We start from the raw sequence: 19489 nt of genomic DNA, 5'->3' as shown, positions 1-19489 counted from the left end.
AGTTCCTTGTCATGTCACAATGTAATCTGTTAAAGAAAACAATAGCTAATAAGATATGTAATCAAGACCAGATTCAAGTTTGCTGTGGACTTCATTCTAATATTCATTTTGCATGTAGGTAATTGCTGATGTAACTGGATGTCACAGCATTGAGTCAGGAAAAATTGTCAGCTGTTTGATGCAAAAATCAGAAGAAGAGCTGATAATGGCCACTATAGAGTTAAGAGCTGTGGTCTGCCCTCTACAGTGCACTCAAAGGTATAGGAATTTGATGAGATCTTTAACATGATACCACTGCTTTCTCCGACAATAAATACAGTACTCTGGAAAGTTCATGTCTGTGATGTCATGTTCTGGATCTTTTATTTATGGATGCTACTGGTATTTACTCTTTCTAATGCACAGTTTATCAGTCATTGAAATCTTCACCCCTTAGTAAAACCATCATTAAGAGTATTTGGCAGCCTCCTCCTGTAAAATTAAAATTCTTACATAACTTTGCATGCACACTGAAAGAAATACATTAACAGAGAGGCTGAAGAGTTGTCTTGACTCTGATGAAATGGTGGGGAGCAGAAGAAAAGAAAAAGATGCTTGCCATCCTGAAATGTATAATTGTTGTGTCTTGTTGTTGAGGGAATTATGACTCCAGCATCATATCGGTGGGCTGAGTTGGTAAGAAACTCCCTCCATTTTGGTGTATCCATATTGGTTGGATTTCACATCTTTGGCAGGATGAACATGACAGGGTCCTTATGCTTTTGTTCCAGTAATTATAAAACCAATCTTAATAACTGTACAGGCACAATGTATTTGGAGATATACAGTACTCTGAGTTTAAAACTCCATCACCTTTCACTAAAGATAATGAGATGTTTCAGGTTTCTGCTTTAAAGTCTTTCTAAACTGCTTTAAAGTGTTTAGGAATATATTGTCTGCAAGACACTATATGGAGGCTGGCCGGTCACATGTAACTGTTCTTTCCAGGCAAAGACTGGATATGTGGGGGTGTATGATGGCGTGTTTCTGCCAGGTCTGGTTAAAGACATCTGAGTGAAAAGACATTTCACAAGGTTCCATATTTGCTGGGAGTGAATAATCATGAATTTGGTTGGGTCCTGCCCCAGGTAAGAATATGGCCAGTCTGAGTAAGTGGCTTAGACCCTGTCCTGACGTCAGTTTCAAACCTGGCTCAATGTACAGTTGGTAATGATAATAATAATTGCTTACACGTATATAGTGCTTTTCTGGAGACTCCACTCAAAACGCTTTAGAGTTAATGGGGACTCCCCTCCACCACCACCAATGTGCAGCATCCACCTGGATGATGCGACGGCAGCCATAGTGCACCACAACACGTACCACTCATCAGCTATTAGTGGGGAGAAGAACAGAGTAATGCAGCCAATTCATAGATGGGGATTATTAGGATGCCATGATTGGTAAGGGCCAATGGGTAATTTGGCCAGGACACCGGGCTTACACCCCTACTTGTTTCGAGAAATGCCTCAGGATTTTTAATGACCACACAGAGTCAGGACCTTTGTTGTATGTCTCATCTGAAGGACAGTGCAATGCTTGAGAATAACTCATAATCAATTGAGTTTGACAGAATTGTAGTTGAAATGCTGAAAAACATTTTTTACTTACCCACTAATATGTTAAAATGTTCTTTTGGGTTTTTCATAATTGTACTTAGACAACACTTGAATCAGTAAATCAATAAATGTCTAATTCTGACACTCTGTACACCATTCTAAAGAAGCAGAAAGGTCAGCACAAAACTGCATTCTCATGGGCCAGTGTAGAACCAATTTAATCTGAGACCATAGCTTCAATTTCCTTCATTGGCTGAGCAGTATATTTTACATTGATATATTCTTTTCTGGTTTAAGGGAACAAAATACAGGGTACTGTAAATGGGCGTTCCTGCTGTTTTTTATTTTGCTGAGCTGCTAGGTGCTCTAAATAAATTCTCCAAATGCTGTTTCATAAACAGTAGCCCTGCATGCAGACACAAGAGTTTCAATGAGAGAGCCCAGAGCTGATCTGATCAGTCTAGACAATAGCAAATGAGGTTGGTTGTGTGATATGAACTTTAAAAACCAGGTTGTGCTTTATAGAAAACATAAAGTGAAGAAGTATTAGAATTTATCTGAAGTACTGTAGTTCATTAAATTCAATTATTTGTAAAATATGCCTGTTTTGCACATGTAAAGAAATCTACAGATTAAACAGTTTATTATTAACAGGGGATGGCACCTCCTGGGTGGGAGAAAGGAATGGACATAGAGATGGTAGATTCAATCTTACAAAAGATTTTCCCATACAAGGTAAAAACATTTACCATTTAACTTTGATATCCCTTGTAGTTAAAGTGGTTGAGAAAATAAATGTATATGTTTTTCAATATCCCTCCATTTTCTAACTGCCTATTTCAATTCAGCATTCTGTGGGAGCTAGAGTCTGTCCCCAGCAAGCAACAGGTGCAAGGCAGGGTACACCCTGGACAGGATGCCAGTCCATTACAAGGCAGTCACAGAAATGCAGACTCTCACACTAGAAACCAGGGCAAATTTTATCACAAGCAAATTAACCTTCCACTATGTTTGTTGAATGTGGGATGAATCTAGAGTGCCTGCCGGGCCCCACAAGACAGCAACACTTAGCTACCATGCTGCCCCATTTTTTGATATTTTAAAATATCTTTAAATAGTATGGAAAAATGAAACAAAAACAGTATATGGAGGTTTGGGTTCCTTCAGAAACCGTAACTCAGTGATTTGTTTTGCTTTTTGATTCAGTGTGTGGGTCCAAGGATGAATGAGCTCTTGATAGCTGAATACATTGGAAACAGTTCACATCCTGAGGAAGTCAGAGACTTGTCCAGTGAAATGATTGGTGACCTATTGTTAGTTGTGCCAACAATTGAACAGGCTAAATACCACAGAGGTAAGTATGAGATGCAATTTTGAAATATAATTCTCTTAGTTTCAGGGCATCTCTCTATTAAAGAGGTGAATTAGTTCAATTTTTTTTTCTAAATGAAAAAAAAAACCTTATCAAGTTAGAACAAGGTCTAGATGTTGATAATCTACACATTGAGGCAGATTGATAATGATACTGATAATGCTGCTGTTGATTATTTATTTTTAGAACATTTCTAAAATTAATATATTTTCTGTAATGTATTGTTAATGTTTTCATTCATTTTGTAGTTTCTAAATTTGTGAAATTATCAGTTGTTTCTCAACTTGGTTTACTGAGTTATACATACAGTTTTCTAAATTTATTCCAACACCTGATGAATTAGGAAAAGAAAGTGTATTTTAACAAAGATTTACAGATACAAGAAAATACATCCTTTTTAGAAATAATCTAAAAAGCTAATACTGCAAAGCTAATACTGTTTGTTAACACTCATTGCTGCATTAGAGGTGTACTTTGGCTGTGTGATTTACTTGCCAAACACGCTCAATAGGTGGCACTTATGGTGTGTTACATTGTTAGTAAAACAATGGCTTCATTTAATCTGTTTCACTACTGTACTTCATTAAATCCACTTAATATTGAATATTAATATGGAATTATAAAACTAAAGGGAACTTTTGGTATCTGAAAATAAAATTAACATAGTGTACTGCATTCCACATGCGCTCATATTCCCACACGCACGCATTCCACTTACTCTCACATACCCACACCCACCAGCTTTCACAAATGCTCATGCCGTAAGTAATTATCCTATCACTTTTCTCTGCCATCACTATTTTAGTTCCTCTCTTTCCCCTCTTCCTTGCTCATTATTGTGCTTAGTCTCCCTGAGCTCCTGTAGTGTCTGTTGTCTCTTTTCTTCTCTCATTGTGGATTGTTTACTGACTTTTACCTGTTTCTTGGTTATCTCTCTTGCCTTTCGGGTTTTGATTTGTTGTCTTGCTTCTACTACCCTCTACTGGTTTTTTTACTTATTGGTCGTTTTCTGGTTTTTTGATACTTGCTTAGCGTTTTGGGTTTCTGGCTGTTGTGTTCGTGGCTTCCCTTTTTTAGCCCTGCACAGGGTTTATTTTCTCTTCCTTTTTTGATATATAGGTATAACATCTCAGAAGATCATAAATTATATTATTTGATGAATTTATTAATATAAATATAGGGTCCATGCTGTATATATAGGATCTAGTAGCTAAAAATAAAAAAGTACACAAAGGTATTCCACCTTCTCCATAAACATTTTCTGCATCAAAGCCTTACTTAATCAGTTACTTATCTGATCCCACCTCCAGAATGGAAGTCACGATCAATGTCTTCCTGGAATGGAAGTACCGTTTAATATTTTGAATTATCTTGGAAAGTATATACAGTACAGACCTGGTCTGGGTCTTGAACACCTTGGACATCCTTTCAGAACTTTCATATTTTTAATATGTCTTACTCAGTACACACTCTAGAAATATCAAGAACAAAAACAGGAAAAGCCAACACATTTTATTGTCGTTTTTAAGGTAATATCTCAAGTTGTGGCAAACCTAGAATGTAAATTTCTCATTTGTGAGAGGCTGGAGCTGGAATGATTTTCTCCTCAAATTGAAGGGATCTTCAATTTATCAACAGAAAGAAAAAAAACACAGGCAATGCAAGGACAGTTAAGAACCCTCCCCAAGTCTCTGAATGGTCAGTATGTCAGAGTTTGCTGAATGACAGCTATTTCTATCTATAACATTGGTATTTCTCTGAAGCCTGGTTGATTTGAAATCATAAAGGGGCCTTCAGTAGCCATTTCTTTATTTATTTACTATATTTTCCACATGGGCATATAAATATATGTGTGTACAATTGTCTGAAATCACAAATTGAGATTTATTGTGTGTGTATACTATTTCTTTTTAATACAAATTCTAAAGCCATAATCAATCAATCAAATGTTATTTATGAAATGCACAATGATACAATGTGCAGCAGTAATTGCTGGCAATGAAATATCTATTCTGCAAGCTCACCAGACAGAAATAAAAGTAAAAATCACAAAATTAAAAGTTACAGAATAAAGTTACATACTAATAGTGCAATAAAAACTTAATTAAAAAAACTCAATATAAATAAAAGTGCTACATATCCAGGTTGTATACAATACATTGTGTCCAAATAGTACAATATGTAGTGTGCCAAATGCAGTGAAAAACTGTATGTCCATGTAACCTGACTATTTAAGAAAGACCTTTAGGGTGGTTGCTGAAGGTGACTGCAGCTTGGCTGTTTAGCAGTCTTATTGCCTGGAGGTAGAAGCTGTTCCATAATCTGTTGGTTTTTGACTGAATGCTTCGATACTGTTTACAGTAGAAGAGGAAACAGTTTATGACTTGGATGACTGGGGTCCGTGAGAATAGACCTGGCCTTCTTAAGACATCTAGCTGAGTAGATATCCTGAATGTTTGGTAGCTCACAGCCGGTAATGAGCTGCGCTGACTTCATCACCTTCTGCAGTATTTTGCGATCCAGGGCGGAGCAGCTCCCTACCAGGATGCAGCCAGTCAGGATACTCTCAATAGTGCACCTGTAGAAGCTGGCCTGGATATGTGATGGCATACCAAACTTCAGCTGCCTTGCTGTTTTGACCATGATGTTGGGGTGGTGAGACGAGGTTAAGTCCTCCATGATGTTATCTCTCAGAAACTACTGACCTGCTGCTGCTTATCTACTGTTGATGTAGATAAGTGTGTGACCTCCTCACTGATGTTTCCTATAATCCACAATCATCTCCTTAGATTTACTGATGTTCAGAGAGAGGTTGTTATCCAGGCACCATACTCCCCGGGGTTCAACCTTCTCCCTGTACGCAGACTCCTCACCATCTGTGGTCAGGCCGATGACCGTTGTATCATCCACAAACTTAATGATGTTTAAGTAATGAGTAATGAGTTTGAGTAATGCCTGGCGACACTTCTTCTTCATCCTAGCATTAATCCCGCATCAGCAGGGTCCGCTTGTCAGCACGCCCATCTCCATTTGGCACGATAACCAACTCTTGAGCTGACATTGCCATTAGATGTGTCCGAGAATACTCCAACCAGAGTGTTGCTCCGCCTGCCATCGGAGATCTTCACCATTCCAATTAATCGTTGTATCCAGCCGGCACCGCGAGGAGGTGGTGATAAGATTTTGCCAGCCTAATGCCTGGCGACACAAAGGGTAAATATGGGTAAATAAGGTGTAGAGGAGAGGGCTAAGTACACAGCCTTGGGGGGCTCCAGTGTTTAGAGTCAGCGTAGAGGATATGTTGGGGCCCACCCTCACCACCTGTGGACATCCCATCAGGAAGTCCAGGATCCAATTACAGAGGGATGTGTTCAGTCCCAGGTCCTGGAGTTTGATGACAAGCTTTGAGGGCACTATGGAGTTAAATGCTGAGCTGTAATCTACAAACAGCATTTTCACATATGTTCCTTTCTTATCCAAGTGTGAGAAATTGAGGCAACTGCTGCGGAATATACACCACTGTGAAAACTACCAAAGTAGATAGAATACAGATGCAGCCATTCAAAACAAGTGGGTGATACTTCATTATTTTGAGGTGCGCTTCTCGCGGTGTAAAGCAAGTTACCGTATATTCTCGCACAGTACCGCATGATACCGCATGTTACCGCCAGTAAAATAATAGTATCCGGAATTTCCGCAAGGTGGAGTTAATAAAGCTCAACCTCTCATGTTTGAGCTGTCGCCAAAGTCTTTACCGAAGATATTACTAATAGTATTTATAATGAATGACCTTGGACAAGCTGTAAACTCAAAGTATTGACCTGGTCCACATTCTTTTTTTTCATTGACCGTCTTTGTAAAAGTAACACCACAGCATTTCGTTGATCCAATCATGCATTTGTTTCCAATCATGCAAAGTACAGTAATTTTTGTGAATTTCCGATTCACCATGCCTTTCACATGCTCATAAAAGATATTGATTTAGGAACATAAACATATTACTGTATGCAAACTGTACTGTATACAGTATGTATATGTATATGTAATGTGTTTACTGTGCCCGTTTAAGTATTGAATATTTATATGGAATTTTACCACTGAAGGGAAATCTTAGTAGCTGAGGATAAAAAGAATAGGAGCATAATGGTTGTGAAGGACATAAATTATATAAATTTGGGAACATAAACATACAGTATTACAGTATGTAAACTGTATATGACTGGTCTCGGTACTTTAAAGAAAAAATACACACCAGTATTCCATTTCTCCCTAAACATTTTAAGCATCGAAGTCTTTAACTAACATGTGAAATAACGTGTATAAAAAGTGGTAGTTTTAAGTTTTTCTGCGAATATGCTCGATACCAGAGCAAACAAGCATACTTTTAGAATTTGATAAATAGGGAATATAATATGGAATCGTGTATCTAAAGAAATTAATAACGATATAATTATATTCATGTACTACAACACAATAGTACACGCTGTACAATGTCTCTTGACATAGTATGTGTAGGGCTGTTTCACCGCTCCTCATGTGACCCTTCGAGTAGTGCTGTGGTCTAAGTGCTGGACTTGTAAGTAAGAGGTTGGCTGGTCAAATCCAGCCAGTGCCATGGCTTTTCTTTTAACAAACATTTCTTTGAAAAAATAATTTCTCCTTAAACATAATTCTCTGTTATATTTGAGGAAAAAATTAATTTATTCAGTTGGAATTAGCAAGCACATTCCAACAAAGCAAGCTCTCATAATGAGAATAAACAGCCATCTGAGGATAGTAAATTAAATGCATGTATTATATACAAACCTATGTAATCTATCTACTTCCTTTTCTTGTTACAACGGAATATTTCCACCCTTTAGTAATGGAGTTTAGTAATGTTACAATTGCTGTTAAAAGCCACTCCTTCATGCATATTGTGAGCAGAATATCTTTCCCTGAACTGATAATAGCGTTGATTGATGTGGTATTGATGGATATCTATAAATATTGAGAACAAGTGACCATGCCAATTTCACCAAACAAAGTGAAATATACTGTAGTATAAACTGAGTTGCTTTCAGTTTAGGATAGCGAACAGAGTCCCTTATCATAAAATGGGATTTCTAACCATTAACAATTCTGAATACTGTAAGTTTTTACTTCCTTTTCTTGTTACAATGGAATATATCCACCCTTTTGTAACAGATAAGAGCTGTTACAATTGCTGTTAAAAGCCACACCTTCATGCATATAGCGAGCAGAATATCTTTCCCTGAACTGATAATAGCGTTGATTGATGTGGTATTGATGGATATCTATAAGTATTGAGAACAAGTGACCATGCGAATTTCACCAAGCAAAGAGAAATATACTGTAGTATAAACTGAGTTGCTTTCCGTTTAGTTTATATAATTTTTAACTAGAACCTATTCGTCCTACTGTACCAATATAGAAATGCACATACTAAATTTGGGAAATTTGGTTTCAAAAGTCCTCATATCAATGATGCCTATACTGTTTTCCTCTACAATATGCTAATCTATTATAGTGCATTCGCCCTGGGCAGCGGTCTAAGAGCGCCCGGCTGGGGTATGCGGTGAGGGGCAGGACAGGAGTGGAAGTGGTCAGGGCGGGGATAGGAAGGCTGCTGACCAGTGCAGCTGTCCCACAGTGAAACGGGGGTACAGTCTGGGGAGATCATCCATTTTCCATGTAAAGAGTTCCCTGGTTCTGCACCCCTGTGTGTTTCTCTCTCTCTCTCTCTCTCTCAATTCAATTCAAGGTGCTTTATTAGCATGACCGATGGGTACAATCAGTGTTGCCAACGCAAATAAAAATAATAACATAAACATGAAACAAAACAAAAAAATAAAATAAAATCTACAGACATATTACAGACATTTACAGCAAAGACATATCATAAAATGTTTACATATATTGTAAACATATTGAGCATTTGTCACAGTGCAGTAGGAAGTGCACCTCTGTCTCTATTTCTCCCCGCTGGCAGTGGGAGCATAGCCTGTCCTCTCTGGGCAGCCAGGTCTGCCTGTGTCGCCCAGTTTCTATGGCCAGGCCATGGTCACTGAGCCTGTACTTCTTCAGGGTCTGTTTTGTTTTGCTATTTCTTATCTAAGTCAAATATCCGGCTAGTGTCTATTGTCTGTTTAGGGTTCTGTAGCATTCCAGTTTATGTTGTGTTTGTGTTTGTGTGTGTCCCAGTGTGTGAGATATTGCTGTTTGATCTGTGCTATGATGTGGTTGATTCTGAGTTGTGGTGGTCTAGCAGTGCTGTCCTGAGGCTGGCTGGTGTAGGTGTGGCTGGGGCAGTGAGCCTTCTCTCTCCTTCCTTATCTCTCCTTCCAATTCAATTCAATTCAATTCAAGGTGCTTTATTAGCATGACCGATGGGTACAATCAGTGTTGCCAAAGCAAATAAAAATAATAAAATTAACATAGAACAAAACAAAAAATAGAAGTAAAATAAAATCTACAGACATGTTACAGACATTTACAACAAAGACATATTATATAATATTGACATACTGTAGGCAGCTGGAGCATTATTGGGAGACGGACTCACTGTTCCTCAGGCTGTGACAGGAGATCACATACTGGGCTGCCAGATCAACTGAGTTCCCTCCTCCCTCTCCCAGTAGGATTGGGACCTGTTGGGGTTTTGGCAGGTGTGGGAACTCTGGGATTAGATTTCTGAATTTAGGGAAGAATGTTTCTCTAATCCCAGAGTATCTGTCACAGTGCAGTAGGAAGTGCACCTCTGTCTCTATTTCTCCCTGCTGGCAGTGGGAGCACAGCCTGTCCTCTCTGGGCAGCCAGGTCTGCCTGTGTCGCCCAGTTTCTATGGCCAGGTTGTGGTCACTGAGCCTGTACTTCGTCAGGGTCTGTTTCTGTTTGTTATTTTTTATTTTGGTCAAATATTCAGCTAGTGTGTATTGTCTGTTTAAGGTTCTGTAGCATTCCAGTTTATGTTGTGTTTGTGTGTGTGTGTCCCAGTGTGTGAGATATTGCTGTTTGATCTGTGCTGTGATGTGGTTGAGTCTGGGTTGTGGTGCTCTAGCAGTGCTGTCCTGAGGCTGGTTAGTGTTGGTGTGGCTCAGGTCGGTGAGCCTCAGGACCAGCTGGCTCAGGGGGCTCTGTTTTGGGCTCAGCTCTTGGCTCAGCAGGGCTTTGTGGTGGTAGGAATTTTGGTCGCTGTTTTTTAGGTGTAGCCAATACTTTAATATTCTTTTCTGTATGTTTATCAATAGTGGGTACTGGCCTAATTCGGCCCTGCACCCGTTGTTAGGAGTTTTTCTCTGCACACGGAGGATGATTCTACAGATCTCCATGTGCAGAGTTTCTGTGGGGTGTTTGTCCCATTGGGTGTAATCCTGGTCTGTGAGGGGACCCCAAACTTCACTGCCGTATAGGGCAATGGGTTGGATTACACTTTCAAATATTTGGAGCCAGATTCTTGTTGGTGGGTTGATGTTGAAGAGCCTCCTTCTTATTGCGTAGAAAGCCCTGAGTGCCTTCTCCCTCAGTGCCTTCACTGCCAGGTCAAAACTCCCGGAAGAGCTGATGGTGAGACCGAGATGTGTAGAGATGTGTAGCTGGATGTGTGCTCCAATGTGTTCTTGTTCAGTGTGAATTTGTACCTGTTTCCCTGAGGTCTGGCTTTCTTCTGGAAAACCATAACTCTGGTCTTGTCCAGATTGACTGTCAGTGCCCAGGTCTGACAGTACTGCTCCAGCAGTGCCAGGTTCTGCTGCAGCCCCTGTTCTGTGGGCGACAGCAGGACCAGGTCATCTGCGTAGAGCAGGAACTTGATTTCTGTGTCGTGTAGTGTAAGACCAGGAGCTGCAGACTGCTCCAACATTCCTGCTAATTCATTGATATAGATATTGAACAGTGTTGGGCTCAGGCTGCAGCCCTGTCTCACCCCGCGGCCTTGGGTGAAGAATTTAGTCCTTTTGTTTCCAATTTTCACTGCACATTTGCTCTCTGAATACATTGATTTAATGATGTCGTACACTTTGCCCCCTATGCCACTTTGGAGTAGTTTATAAAACAATCTCTCATGCCAAATCGAGTCAAATGCTTTTTTGAAATCGACAAAGCAGGCAAAAATTTTTCCTTTGTGTTTTTGGTGGACGTGTTTGTCTATCAGTGTGTGTAGGGTGTAAATGTGATCAGATGTGCGGTGATCTGGCAAGAAGCCAATCTGACTTTTACTCAGGACATTGTGTTCGGTAAGGAAGGCCAGTATTCGTGTATTTAGGATACTGCAGAATACCTTCCCCAGGTTACTGTTCACACAGATGCCCCGGTAGTTGTTGGGATCGAGTTTATCTCCACTCTTATAGATGGGCGTGATCAGTCCTTGGTTCCAGGCCTCGGGGAAACATCCGGCTGTCATGATGAGATTGAGGAGTTTGAGCAGGGCTTGTTGCAACTTTGGGCTGCTGTGTCTCAGCATCTCATTTATGACTCCATCATGGCCACAGGCTTTGCGTGGTCTGAGGGCCTGGAGTTTGTCCAGTAGCTCCTGCTCAGTGATTGGGGAGTCTAAGGGGTTTTGGTTGTCTTTGATAGCCAATTCCAAAATTTTGAGTTTTTCATAAATGGTGTTTTGGTCTGATTGATTTGTATTTGGGAGCTTTTCATAGAGATTTTCAAAGTATGTTTGCCAGATTGTTCCATTTTGGATGGCCAATTCTTCTGGTTTTGATTTGTTTAAGTTGTTCCACTTCTCCCAGAAACAATTCTGATTTAGTGACTCCTCAATTTCTGCAAGTTGTTTGTCTATGTATGTGTTTCTTTTCTTTTTCAGCGTGTGTTTGTAAAGTTTTACCATGTCACAGTACCTGAGTCGCAGATCTGTGTTGTGTGGTTGTCTGTGTTTTTCATTTGAGACTTTTCGTAGTGCATTTCTGATGTTTTTGCACTCCGTATCAAACCACTTTTCTTTTGCTTTTGTTTTTTGGTAGTTTTTTGATGTAGTTGTTTTTAGCTTAGATTTTGATGCTAGTTTGTGGAATAGGTGATTTAGTTTTTGTGTGGCCAAGTTTATGCCTAATTTGTTGGTTTGATACGGAGTGTTTAGGAATGTGTCCATCAGTGTCTGAATTTCCACATGGCCCAGTGCAGTTTGGTATCTGTCTAGGCTGTCTGTGTCCCATCTGTATGCCTGGTTGAGGTCATACAGCTGGCTGGGCTGTGTCAGTGTGTCTCTGTGCTGGTGTGTTCTCTTCATGTAGAGTGTGATCTGGCTGTGGTCGGAGAGGGGAGTTTGTGGCCTGACAGTGAAGGCACTGATACAGGAGGGGTCCAGGTCGGTGATGGCGTAGTCCACCACACTGCTGCCCAGAGCTGAGCTGTAGGTGAACCTGCCTAGAGAGTCCCCTCTAGTCCTGCCGTTGACGATGTACAGGCCCAGCCCTTGACAGAGCTGCAGCAGCTCGCGCCCGGTGCTGTTGACCGTGGTGTCATGGCTGCACCTGTGTGAGGTGACCGGTGTGTGGTACAGAGGGGATTGTCCGAATATGTGAGTATTTCCCTGTGTGCTGGTGAAGTCTGCCAGTGTGCCTGTTCGTGTGTTGAGGTCACCACAGAGCAGCACGTTTCCCTGGCCCTGGAAGTGACCGATCTCCGTGTGGAGACTGGGGAGAATTCCCTCACTGTAGTAGGGGGATTCTGAGGGCAGGATGTAGACAGCACACAGGAAAACCTCGTTTTCTGTACAGATGGTATTTCTTTTGATTTTAAGCCAAACTCGTGACTCTTCTTTCTTTACTAATTGTATGGAGTGACTGAGCTCCGCTCTGTACCACACAATGATCCCCCCAGAGTCTCTGCCCCGGGTGAGTCTCTCTCTCTCTCTCTCTCTCTCTCTCTCTCTCTCTCTCTCTGGCTCGCTCGCCCTCTCTCTCTCTCGCTCGCCCTCTCTCAATTTCAATTCAATTCAATTCAATTCAAGGTGCTTTATTAGCATGACCGATGGGTACAATCAGTGTTGCAAAAGCAAATAAAATAATGAGATTCACAAGAAACAAAAAATAAAAGTAATATCAAATCTACAGACATATTACAGACATTTACAACAAAGACATATTATAAAATATTGACATATACTGTAGACAGAAGAAGCATTATTGGGAGACAGCCTCACTGTTCTTCAGGCTGTGACAGGAGATCACATACTGGGCTGCCAGTTCCACTGAGTTTCCTCCTCCCTCTCCCAGTAGGATTGGGACCCGTTGTGATTCTGCCAGGTGTGGGAACTCTGGGATTAGATTTCTGAATTTAGGGAAGAATATTTCTCAAATCCCAGAGTATCTGTCACAGTGCAGTAGGAAGTTCACCTCTGTCTCTATTTCTCCCTGCTGGCAGTGGGAGCACAGCCTGTCCTCTCTGGGCAGCCAGGTCTGCCTGTGTCGCCCAGTTTCTATGGCCAGGCTGTGGTCACTGAGCCTGTACTTCCTCAGGGTCTGTTTCTTTTTGTCGTTTCTTATCTTGGTCAAATATTTGGCTAGTGTGTATTGTCTGTTTAGGGTTCTGTAGCATTCCACATGGCTGGGCAGCTTGTTCCCCCCTCCCGCCCCTTTCTGTGTACAGTAGAGCCTCCTGTCCTGGCTGGTGGAGCTCATACAGCTGTGTCTGGAGAGAATCCAGGGTATCAGCTTATGAGCACTCTGTGATTAAATTAATTCTCATTACATTATCATTCCCACTGTGTATAACAAGTAAGATCAATAAACATAAGGTTGTTTAATGACAATCTATTGTATATCTCATGGCTAAACAGTCAAGTCTAGCCAAAAGAGAAAACATCGACTTTATTTAAACCCAAGCGAAAGTATCAATGGTTTTTAATTACCATACTTTTATGGTACATTACTTTGCTAAAATGTATTTAAAAATAAAAACGCCTGTAGCTTTTTCACGAAACCTCCTAGAGTAATGAAATTCTTACGTTGTACAGCTTTTCAGCTCAATATACAGTATTTATCGCTTATGCCTGAAATTGGAGCTGCTCGCCGCGCGGTGAATAGCGAGTAATAAGCAGTGAAAACATTTGTCTGTCTTTCTGTGGGGGGAAGGGAATCTGATCTGATCTGCAAGGCCCTTTGGCTACAAAACTAAAAATAAGATGCACTCTACAGACATTCACAACAGCGACATATCATAAAACATTTACATATATTGTTAAATTATTACTTGTTTTTCAGGAAGTTAAAAAACACTTGAATTACTTATCCAGTCTCTCGAAATAAAATTATTTTTATAGCAAGATGTAATGCAAGATGCTTTTTAACGTTGGGCAATGTGTTTTTTTATCTAACATAGATTAAAAAAATAATTTCTAATAGCAATTATTTACCTGCACAAACTTATAAAGGTTGTATTTTCACACAGTGAAGAGGTCTTTTTTAGTTATACAGTAGTTGTGCAAGCTCTGGTAAGTGTTTTTTTTTTTATACGTTTCAAAGGGAAATAGGTTCGTATTCGTCTTCCCTGACGAAAAACAGGGTCAGGGGGCATATACGGTTAGAATGTGTTCATTGTCTTCCAATGAAAGATGGGTTTCTTTCACCCAAGTCAGGAGACATTAGAAGCTTGCCACACCCGGACTGTTACACCAACTCATTAGCAAGTTAAAGCTATCCCATTGAGGAGCTGGGCGCAATAATTGTTTTGTTCCTTGATTTTCTGATCTGCAAGGCCATTTGGCTGCAGCAAATGTGAATTCTGTCTGGCATTGCCAGATTGTGAAAAAATAAAAGTATTTAAATCAAGATGGGGGGTAAGGGAGTCGTCTCTATGACACTCTCCCTTACAAAATTAACGTGAAACAAAACTAAAACTAAAAATAAGATACAATCTACAGACATTCACAACATATACATATCTTAAAACATTTACATATATTGTTAAATTATTACTTTAAAAATGTACTTTAAGTTACTGAAACAGCCAGTTAATAAAATCGTTGCAATTTTGTTCTCGTTTGGAGGTGGGGATATTCTGACAACAATTGATTTAAAGACAATCTGGCGAAGTGCAATGAAATACAATATTACGCTGGGTAAACGTTCTGAGGTCAAATTCTTCCGCGACGGGGGTACCTCTAAAGGTCTAAGCCGGAACACATCATTATATCTCATTTTTGATTCTCTTTCCAAACAAGAAAAAAATTGCAACAATATTATTAAAGGGCTGTTTCAGTAAATCAAAGTATTTATTTAAGGTTATAATTTAACAATAAATGTAAATGTTTTACGATATGTCGCTGTTGTGAATGTCTGTAGAGTGTATCTTATTTTTAGTTTTGGTTTTAGTTTTAGCTAAAGGTTACATTATCATTACATTATCATTCTCACAAGGAAGATTAAGAAACAGACATAAACATAATCTCATGGCTAAATAGTAAAGTCTAGCCAAAAGAGAAAACATCAACTTTATTTAAACTCCAACGAAAGTATTGATGGTTTTTAATTACCTTACTTTTATGGAACATGACTTTGCCAAAATGTATTTAAAAATTATAGCAATTGGCATGCCTGTAGCTTTTTCGTACGCCTGTAACCTGTAGCTGAATAGGCAGTGAAAACATTTGTCTGTCTTTCTGTGTGGGATAGGGGGACTGTCTTTGATTGCAAAGCATGACTATTCTACTCTGAGAATACCCGTTGTCTTTTCACTGATAAACTTGTGTTAACAGAAACCACAGCATGCTTAAGTATGCTTAAGAGTTGTCAGACCGGTTTTTATTTATTTTTCGGCACAGGTCAGGTCTGTTTTTTTCTGGAAAACCATAACTCTGGTCTTGTCCAGATTGACTTGATAATTAATTCAAGTGTTTTTTATCTTCCTGAAAAACAAGTAATAATTTAACAATATATGTAAATGTTTTATGATATGTCGCTGTTGTGAATGTCTGTAGAGTGTATCTTATTTTTAGTTTTGTAGCCAAAAGGCATTGCAGATCAGATCGGATTCCCTTCCCCCCACGGAAAGACAGACAAATGTTTGTACTGCTTATTAGTCGCTATTCACCGCGCGGCAAGCAGCTCCAATTTCAGGCATAAGAGATAAATACTGTATATTTGACACCTGAAGAAGGCTCCACGGCTGAAACGTTGTGTTCTCTTTCTTCTTTTTTTCAGCATGGAATAAACCTATTACTTGTTCTTTTGCAGCCTACGCATGCTGACGCAGCTACCCACCTGAACTACTGTATATTTAGCTGAAAAGCTGCACAACATAAGAATTTCGTTACTCTAGGAGGTTTCGTGAAAAAGCTACAGGCGTGCCAATTGCAATCGTTTTTATTTTTAATCACATTTTAGCAAAGTCAAGTACCATAAAAGTATGGTAATTAAAAACCATTAATACTTTTGCTTGGGTTTAAATAAAGTCGATGTTTTCTCTTTTGACTAGACTTGACTATTTAGCCATGAGATATACAATAGATTGTCATTAAACAACCTTATGTTTATTAATCTTCCTTGTTATGGGAATGATGATGTAATGAGAATTAATTTAATCACCGAGTGTTCATAAACTGATACCCTGGATTCTCTCCAGACACAGCTGTATGAGCTCCACCAGTCAGGACAGGAGGCTCTACTGTACACCGAGAGGGGCGGGAGGGGGGAACAAGCTGCCCAACCGTGTGGTTAAAGCTGATACCCTGGATTCTCTCCAGATACAGCTGTTTGAGCTCCACCAGTCAGGACAGGAGGCTCTACTGTACACAGAGAGGGGCTGGAGGGGGGAACAAGCTGCCCAGTCGTGTGGTTGAAGCTGATACCCTGGATTCTCTCCAGATACAGCTGTTTGAGCTCCACCAGTCAGGACAGGAGGCTCTACTGTACACAGAGAGGGGCTGGAGGGGGGAACAAGCTGCCCAGCCGTGTGGTTGAAGCTGATACCCTGGATTCTCTCCAGACACAGCTGTATGAGCTCCACCAGCCAGGACAGGAGGCTCTACTGTACACAGAAAGGGGCGGAAGGGGGGAACAAGCTGCCCAGCCATGTGGAATGCTACAGAACCCTAAACAGACAATACACACTAGCCAAATATTTGACCAAGATAAGAAACGACAAAAAGAAACAGACCCTGAGGAAGTACAGGCTCAGTGACCACAGCCTGGCCATAGAAACGGCGACACAGGCAGACCTGGCTGCCCAGAGAGGACAGGCTGTGCTCCCACTGCCAGCAGGGAGAAATAGAGACAGAGGTGAACTTCCTACTGCACTGCATATGTAAATATTTTATAATATGTCTTTGTTGTAAATGTCTTTAATATGTCTGTAGATTTGATATTACTTTTATTTTTTGTTTCTTGTGAGTCTCATTATTTTATTTGCTTTTGCAACACTGATTGTACCCATCGGTCATGCTAATAAAGCACCTTGAATTGAATTGAATTGAATTGAATTGAAATTGAGAGAGGGCGAGCGAGAGAGAGAGAGAAACACACAGGGGTGCAGAACCAGGGAACTCTTTACATGGAAAGTGGGTGATCTCCCCAGACTGTACCCCCGTTTCACTGTGGGACAGCTGCACTGGTCAGTGGCCTTCCTACAGTATACCCCTCCCTGACCACTTCCACTCCTGTCCTGCCCCTCACCGCGTACCCCAGCCAGGCAGTCTTCGACCGCTGCCCAGGGCGAATGCACTATAATAGATTAGCATACTGTAGAGGAAAACAGAATAGGCTTCGTTGATATGAGGACTTTTGAAACCAAATTTCCCAAATTTAGTATGTGCTTTTCTATATTAGTACAGTAGGACTAATAGGTTCTAGTTAAAAATTAAATAAACTAAACGGAAAGCAACTCAGTTTATACTACAGTATATTTCTCTTTGCTTGGTGAAATTCGCATGGTCACTTGTTCTCAATACTTATAGATATCCATCAATACCACATCAATCAACGCTATTATCAGTTCAGGGAAAGATATTCTGCTCGCTATATGCATGAAGGTGTGGCTTTTAACAGCAATTGTAACAGCTCTTATCCGTTACAAAAGGGTGGATATATTCCATTGTAACAAGAAAAGGAAGTAGATAGATTACATAGGTTTGTATATAATATATGCCTTTAATTTACCATCCTCAGATGGCTGTTTATTCTCATTATGAGAGCTTGCTTTGTTGGAATGAGCTTGCTAATTCCAACTGAATAAATTATTTTTTTCCTCAAATATAAAAAAGAGAATTATCTATAGGGAGAAATGATTTTTTCAAAGAAATGTTTGTTAAAAGAGAAGTCATGGCACTGGCTGGATTTGAACAGCCATCTTCTCACTTATAAGTTCAGTACTTAGACCACAGCACTACTTGCAAGATCACATGAGGAATGGTGAAACAGCCCTACACATACTATGTCAAGAGACATACATGCTGTAGTACATGAACATAATTATATCTTTATTAATTTCTTTAGATACGCAATTCCATATTATATTCCCTATTAATCAAATTCTAAAAGTATGCTTGTTTGCTCTGGTATCAAACGTATTCACAGAAAAGCTTAAAACTACCACTTTTTATACATGTTATTTCATATGTTAGTTAAAGACTTTGATGCTTAAAATGTTTAGGGAGAAATGAAATACTGGTGTGTATTTTTTCTTTAAAGTACCGAGACCAGCCATATATAGTTTACATACTGTAATACTGTATGTTTATGTTCCAAAATTAATATCATTTATGTCCTTCACAAGCGTTATGCTCCTATTCTTTTTATGCTCAGCTACTAAGATTCCCCTTCAGTGGTAAAATTCCATATAAATATTAAATACTAAAACGGGCACAGTAAAGACATTAAATATACATATACATACTGTATACAGTACAGTTTGCATACAGTAATATGTTTATGTTCCTAAATCAATATCTTTTATGAGCATGTGAAAGGCATTGTGAATCGGAGATTCTCAAAAATTACTGTACTTTGCATGATTGGAAACAAATGCATGATTGGATCAACGAAATGCTGTGGTGTTACTTTTACAAAGACAGTCAATGAAAAAAAGAATGTGGACCAGGGTAATACTTTGAGTTTACAGCTTGTCCAAGGTCATTCATTACAAATGATGATGATGATGATGTTATCCGGTCAGTCGGATCCGACTCTTGGCGATTCTATAGGCCATTTCTCGACACGCATGGATTTTCTCTTTCATCTTGGATTCTTTCTCTTTCGTCTTGGATTTTCTCTTTCATCTGTTCTTTGCCTAAGCCAGTGTCCGTTACTAATACTATAAGTAATATCTTCGGTAAAGACTTTGATGGCGACAGCTCAAACATGAGAGGTTGAGCTTTATTAGCTCCACCTTGCGGAAATTCCGGATACTATTATTTTACTTAAAGTAAAGACGGTAAAGACATTTAAGTCTTTCTACGACCGACCAACGCACCACTAGTCCCCCTGTCTGTCAACCAATCGTGTTATGATGCACGATGACGTAGACAAATGCCTGCGGTACATGTTCGTGCCGCGCACTTTGAATGGCTGCATCT

General features: G+C 39.8%; 1 pseudogene; it reads left to right on the top strand.

Moving 5' to 3' along the window:
• Positions 1-19489, top strand: part of LOC148658496 (fatty acyl-CoA hydrolase precursor, medium chain-like) — a 69755-nt pseudogene that overhangs the window by 29796 nt on the left and 20470 nt on the right.

The sequence above is a fragment of the Lepisosteus platostomus genome, chromosome 7 (assembly GCF_059453375.1).
Source record: "Lepisosteus platostomus isolate fLepPlt1 chromosome 7, fLepPlt1.hap1, whole genome shotgun sequence".
NCBI lineage: Eukaryota > Metazoa > Chordata > Actinopteri > Semionotiformes > Lepisosteidae > Lepisosteus > Lepisosteus platostomus.
Note: the sequence above shows the minus strand (reverse complement) of the source record. Positions and strands in the feature narration are given on the sequence as shown.